The sequence below is a fragment of the Hyla sarda genome, chromosome 4 (genome assembly GCF_029499605.1).
Source record: "Hyla sarda isolate aHylSar1 chromosome 4, aHylSar1.hap1, whole genome shotgun sequence".
NCBI classification, from domain to species: Eukaryota; Metazoa; Chordata; class Amphibia; order Anura; family Hylidae; genus Hyla; species Hyla sarda.
In genome coordinates, this window is record NC_079192.1 from 120,719,106 (window position 1) to 120,737,025 (window position 17,920).

Genomic DNA, 17,920 nt, shown 5'->3' on the forward strand with positions numbered 1-17,920 from the left:
GTCTGACAAACCAACAGTCATGGGGACCGAAGAACTTAGGAGGACTTGTAAAAAAAAACATTTACTCAGATCTGGCCTTGTGGTTGAATGTCAGTCCCTATAAAACACACCATACAGGCTTCTATTGTGTGCACCAACAACAGTGGCACAGTGTAACCATTATTGTGTTTGGACTAATGATGTGGTTACAACATGGTGTCTATAGGGACAATCCTGTTTATTTGTGTGTGTACAACAACAATAAATTACCAGGCTTGTCTGCAGGAAAGAGAACGTTGGGCAGATGCAGTCACGTCGCTGTACATGTCTATCAACATTAACAGGCAACAGAGATTATTTTTTGGATTGTGTGTAGTATATTTTTCAGACACATATTACACTGATGTAGTAGACTTGTCCATATTACATCAATAACATATAACTAGGACACACAATTGCTTAACATTGTAAAAAAAAAAAATCAAAAAAAAAAAAATATATATATATATATATATGTGTGTGTGTAAATCATAACCTATGCAGTGCAAGTGTATTTGTGTGTACTGACACTAATGTTTTTCAGTAATACTTATAGTGTAAGTGCACTTCTGTCTTATACCCTATTACCTTCTCCAGCATAAGGCCAGATCGAGGGATAGGCAGAAAAGGCAGCTGCCAAGGGAAATGCTCCTCACTTGGGTAGGAGGAGAGAAACAATGCTATGGTTGATGCACAGATAGAGACACAGTTGGGTCTTGGTGTTTAACCCCTTAACGACCATGTACGTAAATGTACATCCTGGTGTGGCGGTACTTAGCGCACCAGGACATACATTTACGTCCTGTGTATGCCCGCGAGAAACGGAGCGGTGCTCGCGTCATAAACAGCTGGTTCCGGCTGCTAGCAGCAGCCAGGGACCCGCCGGTAATGTCCGAAATCCGTGATCGCGCGGATGCCCGCCATTAACCCCTCAGATGCCGTGATCAGTACAGATCATGGCATCTGCGGCAATGCGCATGTTAAAATAGATGATCGGATCGCCCGCAGCACTGCCACAGGGATCTGATCATCTGTAATGGCGGACAGAGGTCCCATAACATGCCACAGTCCATCTTCCAGAGTCTCCTGCTCTGGTCTGAGATCGAGCAGACCAGAGAAGAAGATAGCCGATAATAGTGATCAGTGCTATGCGCTAGGCATAGCACTAAACAGTATTAGCAATCAAATGATTGCTATAGATAGTACCCTATGGGGACATAAAAAAGTGTTAAAAAAAAAAAAAAAGGGAAAAATGTAAAAATAAAAAGTTAAAAAAAAAGTTAAAAATCCCCTCCCCCAATAAAAATGAAAATTATCAGTTTTTCCCATTTTACCCCCAAAAAGCGTGAACATTTTTTTTAAATAAACATATTTGGTATTGCCACATACGTAAATGTCTGAACTATCAAAATATAATGTTAATGATCCCGTACGGTGAACGGCGTAGACGTAAAAAATAAAAAAAAGTCCAAAAATGCAGCTTTTTTGTCACATTTTATTAAAAAAAAAATGTATAAAAAATTATCTAAAAGTTTTATATAAGCAAATGTAGTATCAATAAAAAGTACAGATGATAGCGCAAAAAATGAGTCCTCATATCACCCTATATATGGAATAATGAAAAACTTATAGGTGGTCAAAATAGGGCGATATTGGATTACTGATTTTGTACAAAAAGATTTAGATTTTTTTTTAAGCGGTAGAAAATATAAAAGTATCTAGCCATGGGTATAATTTTAAATGTGTTGACCCACCGTAAAGTGTACAGTGTGAAAACGAAACCCTCCAAAATGTGCTAAATTGTGGTTTACATTCAAATTTCCTCCCTAAAAAAATTATTTTTGCCATACATTTTATGGTAAAATTAGAGGATTCATTACATTGATCATGCAAAAAACAAGCCCTTATATGGCTCTGCAGATGGAAACATAAAAGAGTTATGGATTTTAGAAGGTGAGGAGGAAAAAACAAAAACGCTAAAATGAATTGGCCTGGTCCTTAAGGTCAAAATAGGCTTGGTCCTTAAGGGGTTAAGGGGGCTGAAAGGCCTTTTTTTTATGTAAGAAGATCCCAGTATTATAGAGATGGTACATGGTAGTTGCGGTCCACACTCTTACCAATTTGCATTGATGCTAAAAAAAAATTACATTTAAGCCTTTCCCTAGTAATAAAAAAAAAAAAAGGCACTGCATTTAAAAAATAAAAATTTGAAAAGACGCCAAATGCTGTAAAATGATAAACTTTTACTCAACCCCCTGCCTGATCCTGCACCGGTCCCCTGTTCAGCCATGTTCGGTGCTCCGATGTTACTGCAGGAGTGAACATCACGTGATCACCACAGTTAATCAGTGGCCTCGGGGGCTGGGCTTTGTACTCCTGACATTACCGCTCACTGACTGGAGCCATTAGTTTTTTTTCTGAGTCTGATGTTTACTTGTAAAAATGTAAAAAAAAAAAACTAATAAAAATGTTTGGAATACAGATAGGTGCAGGCACTGAAAGTGACCACAGAACACCAAAGACTGGGACAGGACACTCATACACACCACTGTCTGGCAACATGCCAATGGAAATTAGGGATTATTTGTAGGATCCAAAAGCAGCATGTGGAGCAGCATCTAGGCAATACATCCCAGCACATCACCAACTGTCTGGAGCACTAACTCACTGAGCATCAGAGAACACCTTGGGTACATGACTGTCTAGGCACAAATTCACTAAACACCAAGGGTGATCTAAAGGAAAGGTGTGGACTTGGTGTCATTGTCTGTACCCTAACATGATGTTGATCGATCTCTTAATAATCCCTTTAGTAGTAGTGAAGCCTTGATAGCATCCTAGTTGAGACTTAAAGGGAACCAGTCATGTTGAGCATACAGTCCAATCTGCAGGCAGTATGTCACAGAACAGGAGGAGCTGAGTAAAAATATACATGTCAATCATTGATTAGGACCGCCCACTTGACTACGTAGCACAAAATGAGCCCAGATTTACATGAATAAATGACAAGTTATCCTGGAAGTTTCCCCACAAAACTATATATCAGTCTGCTCAGCTCCCCTTGCTCTATAACATTATGCCTTCAGATTGGATTACATCTAGAAGAAATGAGTATATACTATTACAATAGTGACCAAAATGTGTCTCTTCATTGTGTCTTGACAGCATTTTAAATGCTCTCTAAAATGCAGAATACTGGTTAACAGAATAGGAATCTGCATTGTATGGTCATCAGAATCCCCCTATGGTCAACTGCTCCGCATCTTTGCAACTTTTTACACAATAGGCCAAGTTGTACATGAATAGTTTACAATGGTGATGGTTTGCCAAAGTGTGTTCTTTTGGTTATAGTAGAATGTAAATCACAGTACTTCATACACTTTACATAAACATTGAAATTAATTGTTTCTTTCTTCTATTCCTCTTTTTGCCCTTAGGTCCAAAGTGAAGAAAATATATTTCTATTTCAGATTTGCTGCCTAATGCCATCCTATATTTCCAAAGCCATGAAATAAATGTCAGTAGACAATGTAAAATGACTTGATAATGTCTTTATGGAGGTCATATTGTTGATGTTGCCAAGCAACATGGCTGATGTTCTATTGTCCCCAGGCTGTTCAGCTGTATAGAAGTTTCTACATATTTTCCCATAAAAAAAGAATAGATAGATTATGGAGTTGGAATCTAAACTTGAAATACAAAGTGTAATTCATTATCTTGTTTTGTATTCAAATATTTCACATTCTGTGAAACCTTCACTTATTATACTAATAATGGATATCTAAGAATATTATATCCTTACAGTGAACCTTTAAGATGATCCATGCTTCAGAGGGTATGATAAATAAAGCTAAACCAAGCTCTGTCATATATATATATATATATATATATATATATATATATCCTCACTGTGAACCTGTCATTGTCATATGAACTATTCTTAAGTATATGATAAAGAAAGCTAAACCAAGCAGGAATTCTATTTAAGAAGCAAATAAAATCCTGGCAGGACTCCTAAGAGAGACAGTAAGAGTCCTGCTACCGTGCCCAGACCCAATGATAGGCAGCTTTCCCTGTATCGGTGAGTGTACACAGAAGACTGTCAATCACTGGGTGTGGGTGGGGTTATCAAGACTCCCACAGTTTTTCTAGTAGTTCTGTATTGATTTCCTTAGCTTTTTACTAAGAAATTCTGCTTCAAGTGACATAAACCTATATATCACAGAGCTCAATTTCTCTCCATCATTCACTGCTGTCAAATAGGGCAGCATAAATCATTGGACCGGGTCACTTTAAATAACCACAAAAGTGACCAAAAACCAAAGACAACCCAAAAAAACACAAAGAACATAAAAAGGATTTATGTACCGTGCAACTGCACTCTGTAGAATGGGGTATGTACTGCTGAAGCTGCTATCGGACATATAGAATAAAAGATGGGGAGCAGCTTTTGTTAGACCTATATTCTTCCTCTGTGTTTATTTGGAACAGGCTAAAGGGCCTTGTCATATTTTCTCCTAAATTTGGGGAAAGGATAGGCAAACAAGCCCTCTTTTGCTAGTATATGGGGAGGGTGCAAAGTTAAAGGGGTTATTCAGGAATCGTAAAACAGACCTAATTTCCTTCAAAGACCTGTCTGTCCCCAGGTTGGGTGTGGCATTACAACTTGGCTCCATTCACTTCAATGGAACAGTGCTGCAGAACCACACCCAACCTGGAGACAGACAGGGAGTGGTCTTTGAAAGAAATTATCCCTGTTTTTCGATTCCTGCATAAGCTCTTTAAGGTGTATGAACTCCCTTTTGCTTTGTGTGTCCACCCCTTATGCTCTTGATATACAGTGATTTGCATTAATATAATGGTAACTACAGATTAATATAACCACAAAGCTACGCATGGTTCAAGATATACCATACAAAGCAGTAAATGTTTAGTTTAAAAGAACTTGTGTAGTTGCATAAGGTTATATACAGGTAAGGTATTTAATCTGAATGTTGGGGAACCCAACCTACACATTATGGGGAGATTCATCAAGACTTGTACTGAGGAAAAGTCAACCAGTTGCCCATAGCAACCAATCAGATACCTTCTTTTATTTTTCAGAGGCCTTTTCAAAAATGAAAGAAGCAATCTGATTGGTTGCTATAGGCAACTGGTCAACTTTTCCTCTGTACAAGTGTACTGGCCCAGTACGGGGGTTGTACCCCCGTACTCCTGCTGCCCTATTCGGTAGCCTCCCTACAGTGACCCCTGGGCCCCCTCTTCACCTGTCCCCTTGTATATATATCTAATGCCTGTATTATATTGTATGGTGTTTAGAAAAGGTGTTATAGCTTTAAGAATTGTTAACATGTGATTACCAGTTGCCATGTGAGTGTAACCCAGTGAGGTATCAGTGACCATGTGACCTTAGGGTGACCTATGGGGCCCCTCAGAGTCTCCCCCATATAAGTTCTTGCTGGAGCCTCTGCTCTCTCTCTTCCTGCTTTTGCTGAATTGCAGCAAGGTCAAGTCCCAGAGTGTGTCTGGAGTCCATAGGAGGCACCTCAAGTCAATCCAGCAGCCACAAGTCTTCAAGTAAGCTACAATTGGGGTATAGTCAGTCCCATTCAAGTCAGTCAAGTCAAAATCATCTGTCTTCAGTCAGGGTGACCTGCAGCAATATTGTCCCAGTCCACTACAAGTCCCAGCAAGCCCTGAGGTCTCTGAAGTCCCTGGTCACCTCCGTGGGCCTAGCTAAGCTGTATAGACTGTTCCATCTGTCACTCAGTAAAGCTACCATTGTCCGTAACTTGGCATCGGAGTCATTATTGCCCCCGTGCCTAGCCCAGGATCCAGCGGTATACCTTCGGCTTGTATTGAGGATAAACCACACCCTGGCGTCACAAATACAAGGGGTTAATGCCATCTGCCCTTAGGGTAATTCCATCTGCCCTGTATCACACCCTCTACCACAACTTTTGGCCTCCTATGAACAGGATACGGGTGTGTGCCTTATGCCTAAAGTACCCCCCCAGTCTGAACTGAGTCCAGTATTGCAGAGTAAAACAAAACAAAAGTGCAACAAAAATTGCGCCAGAAAGGTTATGTCAAGAGGTGCTTGTGAAATAGAGGGGGAGTTGAAGAAAAGACTGTTATCTGTTACTGTGAATTGTATTGCGGTTGTACCTGAAGGGGTCAACTTGGTCCAGTGTTTCCCGCGCGCGCAAGTGGTCACAGCTCTGCCTCATCAGTCCCCAGCGGTGACGCCTCTTGAATGCGCTCATCTCCGCTGTCATCTGTAAAGCACCCGCTGCAGCACAGTCTCTGCAAACACCAACGATTGTCAGCATTAAAGGGGTATTCCAGGAAAAAACTTTTTTATATATATCAACTGGCTCCAGAAAGTTAAACAGATTTGTAAATTACTTCTATTAAAAAATCTTAATCCTTTCAGTACTTATGTGCTTCTGAAGTTAAAGTTGTTCTTTTCTGTCTAAGTGCTCTCTGATGACACCTGTCTCGGGAACCGCCCAGTTTAGAAGAGGTTTGCTATGGGGATTTGCTTCTAAACTGGGCGTTTCCTGAGACAGGTGTCATCAGAGAGGACTTAGACAGAAAAGAACAACCTTAACTTCAGAAACTCATAAGTACTGAAAGGATTAAGATTTTTTAATAGAAGTAATTTACAAATCTGTTTAACTTTCTGGAGCCAGTTGATATATAAAAAAAAGTTTTTTCCTGGATAACCCCTTTAAGTCTCCAGAGCCGTCAGTACTACCCCATTACTGCCTGTAAGTCTGGTCGCAAGACTATCCATAACCGAGTGCCTGCATAATAGAGGGAGAGCATCCATTACAGTACCCCCATTGGTCAAGTCAAAGCCACTGCAGTGCCTCAGTAAGCATCTTAAAGAGGAATGCACCATATTTCTCTCAAAGCGACAGATCACTCAAAAATCAACAGAATGATAGAATCCAGCACCCCAGATCAACCGGGCGCCAGTGCCCCTTCATCAAGCCCAGCTGAGAATGTTAGCTGTCCAAAACCCCAACATGGCATTTCAAAAGGCTAGCTATCCAAGTGATTGAGCCCGAGACTGAGTTAGAGGAAGTTTGTACACCCCTTATGCCCATTTCAGAGCCACTAGGGGCGGTAGCCAGACCTATACCCCCTCCGTCACCAGCATCATCTACTTTGCCAGTTACTGCAGCCTCAGATTTACAGAGTGTTAGGCAGGACACTGAACAGCTGACGAAGGCTGTGAAGGAGCTTGCCACCAGGGCCACTCCACCTGACCGTAAGCCACGCCCTGGCGTCACGAATACAAGGGATTAATGCCATCTGCCCCTAGGGTAATTCCATCTGCCCTGCATCACACCCTCTACCACACAAGTTTTGATGACTCTCCCCCTATATGTATGTGATTGCAATCGTTAATAAAAATCAACGCTTTCTCAGACTAAGATATTCCATTAATTCTTTCCATTACTATACCTGCATCACTATAGATAAATATATATTGAAATTCTATAGTCACAGTAACAATGCACCAGAGCTAGTTATAAAAGGACACACATTACTTACATGTCATGCCCAGTAGATTTGACTATTTTATACTGTTTCCAAGACTAAAGAGCTAAATAACTTTTACAGTTTTACTTTGCTCTGACCATAAGTGCTCAGTCTATAAACAACCATTAAGGCTTAGATGGCTTACAAACCATTCCAAATGTTCTTGGTCTTGACATACCTCAAGGACAGTCTTTTCTAATACTGTGTTTTACATTGAGTCTTATGTGGGAATATCTATTTGAAAGGAAAGCAGGACCAGAAACATCCAGAGATATTCTCCATCTCTGAGGAAAAGAGTAGATTTTATACAGATAGATCACTACAAGAGATCCAGCTGACAACTTCTGGCTTAGCATTAGAAAATAGGTGCTGTGAGATGTACTGACAGCACCTTGCACAGCGCACCTCAGGATGATGTGTGAGGGTAGCATATGCGCCCATCAATGTTCTCCCACTGGACTGAGGAGAAGAGGTGCACACTTTATTCTGTTGTTGATGCTGTCATCTTTCATGACTTTATCATTTAAAAGACTCTTATGGGAATGTGTGTAGTGTGATTGGCCATCAAAGGCAACGTATCTGCAGAATTCTAGTTTATGTGGTCAATAAAGGTAAAAAAAAATACTGACAAGTCCTAAATGTAGATTTCAAACTAAACATAAATATCTTTGTTGGCAGCCTATCAAGATCTCATATGTAATAGAAAAGTAGACACTTCGAACATTTATGTGTATAGATATATATATATATATATATATATATATATATGTCAGTAAATTCTAGAGACTGATACACAGCTGGAGGTCAGTATATATAGTTCTTAAAGGGACTGTTTCACTAGGATATGTCATCAGTGTCCTATCAGTGAGGGTTTAACTGGCGTGTCTTCCCCCAATTCCTAAAACTAAGTGTTGAGGGCATTAGAACCACTTTGCCTACTGTTGGCTCTACAGCTTTTTCTTGAGGCAACATGGGTGACAATTGGTACTCAATGATCAACTGTGCAGCCTGCTGAAAATGCCAAGCAGAGCCAACAGGAGATGGAGTGGCACAATGCTTTCCTATTGCAGCTGCACTTTTCTTCTAGCATATGGTGGAGATCATAGCAGCAGACCCCCCACTTGTCCAGTAGGCATTCCTTAATCATATGCCATCAATGTTTGTGCTAAGATGATTTGGCTAAGGTTTTCACATACTTTTTTTTCTGGCATTTTTTGGGAAACTGCCAAAGCAGTTTTTGAGCCAAAGCCCTCAAAGAAATGTATTCAAAAGGAATGGGAAATATAAAGGATTTATACTTCTCCATCCTCATGGATCTACTTCTGGCTTTGGCTCAAAAACTGCTTTAGCATTTTTTCAGAAAGCGCCAGAAAAAATCTGTGTTGAAACCTAGCCTAACAATCCAACATATATAATAATGGGCTATATGTACACCAGATACTTCTTATTCCAAGGCATAAATCAAACATAAACAAAAAAGGGGAGTGCCTATTAAAACATACAGTTTAATTGGTATGCGTTAAAATATCCAATCAGCCAAACACAACAGTGAAGTGGTTACCCTCAACCTAGTGAGCTAAAAAATGTTGTATTAATGCAGTTTATACAAAGATGATCTTTTGATAAATCAGCAGCAACCAAGCATAATGCTGTTGGGGTATATATGGTAATACACAGTTCAAACCAAAGAATATAGTCCAAACCAAAGAATATAGTCAGCACCACTCCAACCATGGGGTCACGTTGCAGGGCTGGATCCACTCACAAGATGTAGCCGGACGTGTAGCAGACTATACGGTGCTCGTGCAGAGCAAGGTAACAGCAATATCCAATGAAGAGATGAAAGACACAGCACTCAGGAAACTTCATGCAGACTGCAGCTTTAATACATGGAGCGGGGGTACACAGCGCTGTCTGTTGGTTTGTGCATTCCTTGTGTATCCCCGCTCCACACATTAAAGCTGCAGTCTGCATGAAGTTTCCTGAGTGCCATGTCTTTCATCTCTTCATTGGATATATGGTAATACTTCAACAATTTATTCTATTAGGTACCTTCAACAATTTTTGTTCTATTGAAAACCTAGCCAAATGCTGAAAGTAACAAAAGTTATACAAAATTTTAGAAAATATGTCCACAAGCAGTAAAAAGTTGGGGAAACTTCCAGGACTAGTCAACAAATTCATGTGTATGGGGGCCTACCAACTACCCCAACATCTTCTGTGGATTTAAACGGCATGACCCTAGTGTTCTCAGAGAGATAATCCCCCACCAGAGGAGTATGGCCGCTCTCTCTTCACTCAGAGCACAAGAAAGTTTGGCCGAGCTGATCATTCAAGTGTATGGAGGGATGGGGAGAGATAGCTGTTGGCCAAATGAATGTCCAGACAACAACTAACGGTACATGGTCACCTTCTCAACTGTTTTGGATGCAGAAAAAACACTAATTTCCATGTCCGAAACAACATGGTGTGTTGCCCAAAACTTTGCACCCACTTACTTTAACAGGAGGGAGGAAATTGGACTGAAAAGAAGAGAGCACCGTTCACCACTGAAGTTATTGGGAGTTAGGGTCGGCTCCCTGTGCTGCCCATATCTCAGAGAGAGCTGCGGCGCTTCTCAAGGGGTGCACTTTGTGCCTGTGTGAAAATTGCACCCTTACGTTGTGACCAAGGGGAATTGTGTTGTACTTTTTACTATATAACTACAAAGCATAATTCCACAACATAAAGTTATAGGCCCAGATTTACCAATCTATCTGAGACAAAAACTGTCTGATTTTGCCCCTAGCAACCAATCGCAGCTCAATTTTTAAATATCAATAGAAGCTGAGCTTTGATTGGTTGCTATGAATCAATTAGACAGATTGATAAATATAGGCCCCAGTACATTGACGAACACAAAAGCTTTGCAGATTTGCTCCTCTACCAATTGAGTAGCTGTTTATTTTTTTTTATTTTTTTTTATTTTGCTCTAGATAGGAACAGGGGATTAGATTTATCAAAAGTTTTGCAAAAGAAGAGTTGACCAGTTGCCTATAGAAGCCAATTGGTTGCTATGGGCAACTGGTCAACTTTTCATCTGCACAGTTTTTTTGATAAATCTCCCCCAGGGAAAAAAAGATTACATTCAAAGCAAAGCAATGGGTATATTGGCCATGGATAAGCCAAACCTCCTAATCCTGGTTCAAAATCCCAAAACCAAACATACAGTGATAGAGGGGTTGTGTAGGTTTTCCCAAACACACATATGACAATACTACACCTACTCAGATCAAGAGGGTTTCTAATAGGAATGAAGACTATCTAGAGCCCCATACACGCTGCTGTATTGCTCAATTGCTACTTATGTTAAAGGGATACTCCGCTGCTCAGCATGGAACACAGACTTACATTGAGGGGGCGGGGCGTGAAATCATGAGGGGGCAGGGCTATGACATCACAAGCTCCCGGGACGGGCTCCAACATTCGGAACAGTTTGTTCCAAACCCTTTAAGCTTGGACCATGCAGAACAAAACAGATGCTGCTTCCTGTAGAAGCATGTACAAAATATGTTTAAAAAAAATATATAGATATATATATACTGCTCAAAAAAATAAAGGGAACACTAAGATAACACATCCTAGATCTGAATGAATGCACTAATTGTATGAAATACTTTTGTCTTTACATTTGAATGCGCTGACAACAAAATCACTGAGAAATTATCAATGGAAATCAAATTTATCAACCCATGGAGGTCTGGATATGGAGTCACACTCAAAATCAAAGTGGAAAACCACATTACAGGCTGATCCAACTTTGATGTAATGTCCTTAAAACAAGTCAAAATGAGGCTCAGTAGTGTGTATGGCCTCCACGTGCCCATATGACCTCCCTACAATGCCTGGGCATGCTCCTGATGAGGTGGCGGATGGTCTCCTGAGGGATGTCCTCCCAGACCTGGACTAAAGCATCCGCCAACTCCTGGATTTCTGTGGTGCAATGTGGCGTTGGTGGATGGAGCGAGACATTATGTCCCAGATGTGCTTAATCAGATTCAGGTCTGGGGAACGGGCGGGCCAGTCCATAGCAGCAATGCCTTCCTCTTGCAGGAACTGCTGACACACTCCAGCCACATGAGGTCTAGCATTGTCTTGCATTAGTAGGAACCCAATGCATATGGTCTCACAAGGGGTCTGAGGATCTCACCTCGGTACCTAATGGCAGTCAGGCTACCTCTGGCAAGCACATGGAGGGCTGTATGGCCCCCCAAAGAAATGCCACCCCACACCATTACTGACCCACCGCTAAACCGGTCATGCTGGAGGATTTTGCAGGCAGTAGAACGTTCTCCACGGTGTGTCCCTTCTGTCACATGTGCTCAGTGTGAACCTGCTTTCATCTGTGAAGAGCACAGGGCGCCAGTGGCAAATTTGCCAATCTTGGTGTTCTCTGGCAAATGACAAATGTTGGGCTGCACAGTGTTGGGCTGTGAGCACAACCCCCACCTGTGGATGTCGGGCCCTCATAGCACCCTCATGGAGTTTGTTTCTGACCGTTTGAGTGGACACATGCACATTTGTGGTTTGTTAGAGGTCATTTTGCAGGGCTCTGGCAGTGCTCCTCCTGCTCCTCCTTGCACGAAGGTAGCAGTCCAGCGGCTGGGTTGTTGCCCCCCTATGGCTTCCTCCACATCTCCTGATTTACTGGCCTGTCTCCTGGTAGCGCCTCCATGCTCTGGACACTACGCTGACAGACACAGCAAACCTCCTTGCCACAGCTTGCATTGATGTGCCATCCTGGATGAGCTGCACTATCTGAGCCACTTGTGTGGGTTGTAGACTCCGTCTCATGCTACCACTAGAGTGAAAGCACCGCCAGCATTCAAAAGTGACCAAAACATCAGCCAGGAAGCATAGGAACTGAGAAGTGGTCTGTGGTCACCACCTGCAGAACCACTCCTTTATTGGAGGTGTCTTGCTAATTGCCTATAATTTCCACCTGTTGTCTGTTCAATTTGCACAACAGCATGTGAAATTGATTGTCAATCAGTGTTGCTTCCTGAGTGGACAGTGTGATTTCACAGAAATGTCATTGACTTGGAGTTGCATTGTGCTGTTTAAGTGTTCCTTTTATTATTTTGAGCAGTGTACACACACACACATATATATATATGTGTGTACATATCTATAGAATTTACTTAAATGGATATTCAAGGTAAAGATAAGAGTACTGTTGTACTATTTTATATATTTTATAGCAACATATTTTTTTAACTTAGAATGGCTATGTTCACGCACTGTTTTTAAGCTTTATTTCATCCCCATCTTTAGTCATTTTAGTGTTTACCCAGTTTTTTAACCGTTTTTTGCTCCAGTTTTGTTTTTTTTTCCCCCAGATGTATTCAGCTCAAGATGAGGCTGTGAAAATAGCCTTAGTTTATAAATGACAATCTCATGAATATTCATAATCTTAAAAATGATTCGCCTCATTTATAGCCTAGCCTATTGTATATTTTTTTAGTTCTCAATTTAGTTTTTTTTTACATTTAGGACATTTGATTTTTAGTTGTTACATTTTAAAAACTAATAAGCCAATTTGATCAAAATCAGATAGGGTTTGTCACAGCAACACCCGGTAGCAGTTTGGTGTAAAACACATCTCACCATAGGTTTTATTATTAAACTGCAAGCAGCAAGCAGAGTCAGGAGGCCTTGAATAAAAGGGGGATGGTGTGTCTGATAACCAAGAGAAGCGTGAATGAAGAATCTGGGTGGGGGTTATTCTATGGAGTGGAGATACAAAATGAATCCAGTCTAATCATTATGGCAGCAGCTCAATCACAAATCTGCTTTGCAGAAAAGCTTAAACAATATGTGTGCCATGAAATCAGATAGAAACTCAATGGGGTCCTGGCAGCTCTGTCAGCGATGCAGACACTATTCAGGCTTTATTTACTGAAATCTCCAACCCGACTGCTTGTATACAGAAATATACACATATATGTCACACACATGCACTGCCCTGATGGCATCTGCAGCTGGTGCAAAACTAAAGGAATGTGCTCCCAACATACAATATCATGGCAAGCCACGAGAATAAATCCTTTTATTGGAAACTGTATAACAGCTTATGTATCGTGTCAGCCCTGATGCAATATATATGACATGAAGGACTGAAAAGAACACATTTCAGTAGGTTTTTGGAGGTATGATCAACCCCTCTATTTCTACACGTAACACACAATAACATTTTACTAACCCCAGTGGAAACCAATGCACATTAGTATTTATATGGATAATGTAGTGTGTTGACTGACCATGTATGTGGTGCAGTGATAACACAATGGGGGAGAACTGGCTTAGTTTTACTTACACTAGGTAGTCTAAGATTGTGCCAGATTTTTAACAATGTTATAGGCTGTCAGAGAATCTGGCGCATCTTACACTATCTACTTTAAGTCTGTACCACCATTTAAGTGGCACAGTTAAAGGAGTACTGTGGTGCTAAACAACATATCCCCTATCTAAAGGATAGGAAATGTGTCTGATTGTGGAGGGTCCCCCCACGATCTCCTGCTTAGCACCCTACGCTCCTTGTACACGGAGTGATCTCCGCTCTGTGCAAGGAGACTGTCAACCCCCCCACACGAAGTGGTCAACACGCCCCCTCTATGTATCTCTATGGGAGAGCCAGAGATATACAAATGCTGTACCTCCAGCGCTCTCATAGAGATACATGGAGGAGGCATGTAGACCACCACTTTGTGCAATAGTCAACACAGCTCCATTTATATGGAGAGCCGGGCAGGAGATTGTGGGGGTCTGACCTCTTTGTATAGGAAATAAGTTGTTCACCATTACGGTACTCCTTTAAAGACAATAATTTTTGGTGCAATTTAAGCCCTGCCCCCTTACCTGCCCTTTTTCTAAGGACAAACCCCCTTGGTATAAACAAGGTGAAATTCATTGAAAGTGTGCCTTGCATAACTTTTTCTCACAATCAGGTGAAAATTACAAAAAATGCTAATTCAGTTTTGAATACCCCCCCCCCCCCCCCCCCCTGAATCAAATCACTGTAACTTTGCTCATCTCTACTCTGTAAATCTACATATACAAGACCTGAGATATCTGTGTGGAGTTCATTGGGGTATATATATGTTTTTGCGATACCACTGGGAAGTACATCAGTTACAAGAAGTTGTTTGTGTTAGAAAACTAATGTCTCAGGTGATAATATACCAAAAATGAATTAATTGCATTCATAAAGTTTCCCTGCATAAAATTTTGTGGCTACCCATGTGTATGCTCCATACAGCTTCGCCATTTTTTTTATTGTATGGGTCAAATGCATCACCTAAAGGGGTTGCTTCAAGAAGAAACCCCCAGTGATCAGCTGCTATCTCTATCCCTACAACAGGTTCTGCATAGGAAATGTACCATCACATGGCGGCCATCATGACCATGTAAAACAGTGATTGCCCATGTCAGCCAGGGTAAGAGCCTAGCTTGAAAGTGGCTGCCCATTGTGCCTCACAGAGAAGAATCCTAAGTGCAGGCTACTCTATCATGTCCATATGTCTTAATGGGGCATATAGATTGGGGCTAATTTATGGAAATGGCAGCTTTATTCCTACATGTTTGTTACTCAAAAAGTTCTATTTTATGCAACAAAATTTGCTACTTTTACACAGCTGGAGAGGCATTGCCGGGGGTCCGCAATGCCATGCTTTTCTTGAACAATGTCACCACACCGGCCCTGTGCGAGCAACATACGCGCATGTGTTGTCTCTGACCATTGCAGTGGTTGCTGAGAAGTCCCGAGACTGAAGGCAGGGAGTAGGCAAGGTCGGAGATGGCGCATGAAACTGTATGTTCATTGCACATGGCCGATGCTGTGCGGTTGTTCAAGAGAGGCATGGCAGCGTTACCCCGACCACGCCTCTCGAACTGTTCTTGACTGTGGATAAAACTTTATGTGACCACATTAATACATGACATTACATATACTAAAATGGTGGCCAAAAAGACTGGAAGTAAAGTTGTTTCTATGTAATCCAGGCTTCTCTGGCCTGCAGACTCTACTGAGTATAGATTGTAGAAAAATCTGTACGAATTATGTTATGTGTATGGAATGTGATAGCTGAATTATATCTTATATTGCCGCCTGAGAACAGTCTACATTGCATTTGTTATTTCATTATATGAAAGAGGGATTAAGACTAATTAAGTACATACCTGAAAGATGTCTACTCCGCGAGCAGGATGCCAGATCAAGGAAATTGGAATTATGTCATGACCTCCATAGACTTCTATTTACCGGAAAAAAGAAAATTCAGTCATAAATGCGAATTCTCACATTTTGCCATACAAAAAATAAAAGGCAACAGAGATCCCTACTGAAAATTTCAAAATAATCTAAATTTACATGGGAGCATAACAAATATGAATCAGAAAGTGTTGTTCAAAGTTATATCAGGTTCATATCTCACTGTACTAAAATATGCTGCACATAGAGGATATGGATATATGGTGCTCACCTTACAATAGTTTAAGGTAAAGCAAATGGATGATAAGTCACAATTCTGTACATAAGTGTGATAAAAGTTGGGATTATACCCATTTTTAGGAGAAATTTTATAAAGTGGGTTTAAAATGACAGCTCTGAAGATGGCAAAGATGGGGTATGGTACTGTATATCTCCTAAATATAAAACACAATGTTAGTGTTATTAATCTTAAGAACATATTTAAGGGCCCCTTCACATTACAGAATTTCCACTTGCAATAACTCTGAGCATTACTCCGCTTGCCCACTAGCGGAATCGGCTCCGCCCAGCACTTATTTCCCGAGGAATTTAACAAATGGAATTCCGTGAAAAGAATGAACATGTATACTTGCACGGGATCAAAAACATTCCATGCACCATTTTTCGATTCATCAAGTTGATTCGGTTTCATTGTTATTTTTATTCAAGTAAAATCTACAGAGATGAAAGCCATCAATATAATAGCATATTCTACAAGAAATTGTATTTCTTGTATTTTTTTTTAATCTTAGGTAAGAAAATGCAGTAAAATGGTTTGTTGCCCTGCACTTTGGTAAATTCTAGACATAGAATTACCAAAATAACATGTAGAACTACCAAAGATGAGAAAATAAAAGAAAATCTTCTCTACAAATTCTCCAAAATGTCAAGCCTGGCTAATTCTATAATATCTCACATCACATTAACAAAGCAATGGTGGTAGGCTGCTTATATGGCTGCACAAAGAACCATTTGTACACCCTGTTCCAAATTATAATGCAATTATATGTTTTTCATTTACCTAAATAATTGATGTAAATAACAGTCAGCATAATTCTCATGTTATCAACTATTAAGAGTACAATTCAGATTTTATTGAACAAGTCTCCTAATGATAACAGGATTTTTTTTTTTTTAACATAAAAATCTCACAATGCACTGTTCTAAATTATTACACACAGTAAGTTTCAAAACACTTTATAGGTGGTAAAGAAATGAAAATTGTCATTTGTTGTGTTTGCAGCATATTTACTGAAATCAAAAGCTATTTTGATCAAACTTTTTTGATTTTAACTTTTTAAACATTTTAACAGGTCACGTTACATTTTAACGTAGGACCCCTTATTTGATAGCAGCTTCACAAGTCTTGTATCCATTGAACTTGTGAGTTTTTGGACAGTTTCTGCTTGAATTTGTTTGCAAGATGTCAGAATAGCCTCCCAGAGCTGCTGTTTGGATGTAAACTGCCTCCCACCCTCATAGATCTTTTGCTTGAGGATGCTCCAAAGGTTCTCAATAGGATTGAGGTCAGGGGAGAATGGAGGCCACACCATGACTTTCTTTCCTTTTAACCCCATAGGAGCCATTGATGCTGAGGTATTCTTTTCAGCATGAGATGGTGCATTGTCATGCATGAAGATGATATTATTGTTGAAAGCATAGTTCTTCCTTCTATACCAGGGAAGAAAGTGGTAAGTAAAAAAACTCCACACACTTTGCAGAGGTCATCTTTACACCTTCAGGGACCCTAAAGGGGCCGACCAGCTCTCTTCCCATGATACCAGACCAAAACATGACTCCACCACTGCCTTGCTGACATTGCAGCCTTGTTGGAACAGGGTGGCCGTCCACCAACCATCCACTACTCCATCCATCTGGATCATCCAGTGTTGCACAGCACTCATCAGTGAACAGGACTGTTTGAAAATTAGCTTGTAAGCATTGGTTAGTGGTGGCCGAATAGAAGGTTTATGCACAGTTGCAAACCTCTGGAGGACTCTACACCTTGATGCCCGTGGGACTCCAGAGGCACCAGCAGCTTTAAATATCTGTTTGCTGCTA

The 17,920-nt window shown here is 40.6% G+C and overlaps 1 long non-coding RNA gene across 2 annotated transcripts in view; it reads right to left on the reverse strand.

The window, feature by feature from the left end:
- The window catches only part of LOC130368370 (uncharacterized), a 58,996-nt gene that overhangs the window by 23,037 nt on the left and 18,039 nt on the right, over positions 1-17,920 (reverse strand). For both annotated transcript variants that reach the window (XR_008892435.1, XR_008892434.1), the window contains exon 7: positions 15,790-15,863. This is a non-coding gene — a long non-coding RNA (uncharacterized LOC130368370). The remainder of the gene's footprint in view (positions 1-15,789; positions 15,864-17,920) is intronic.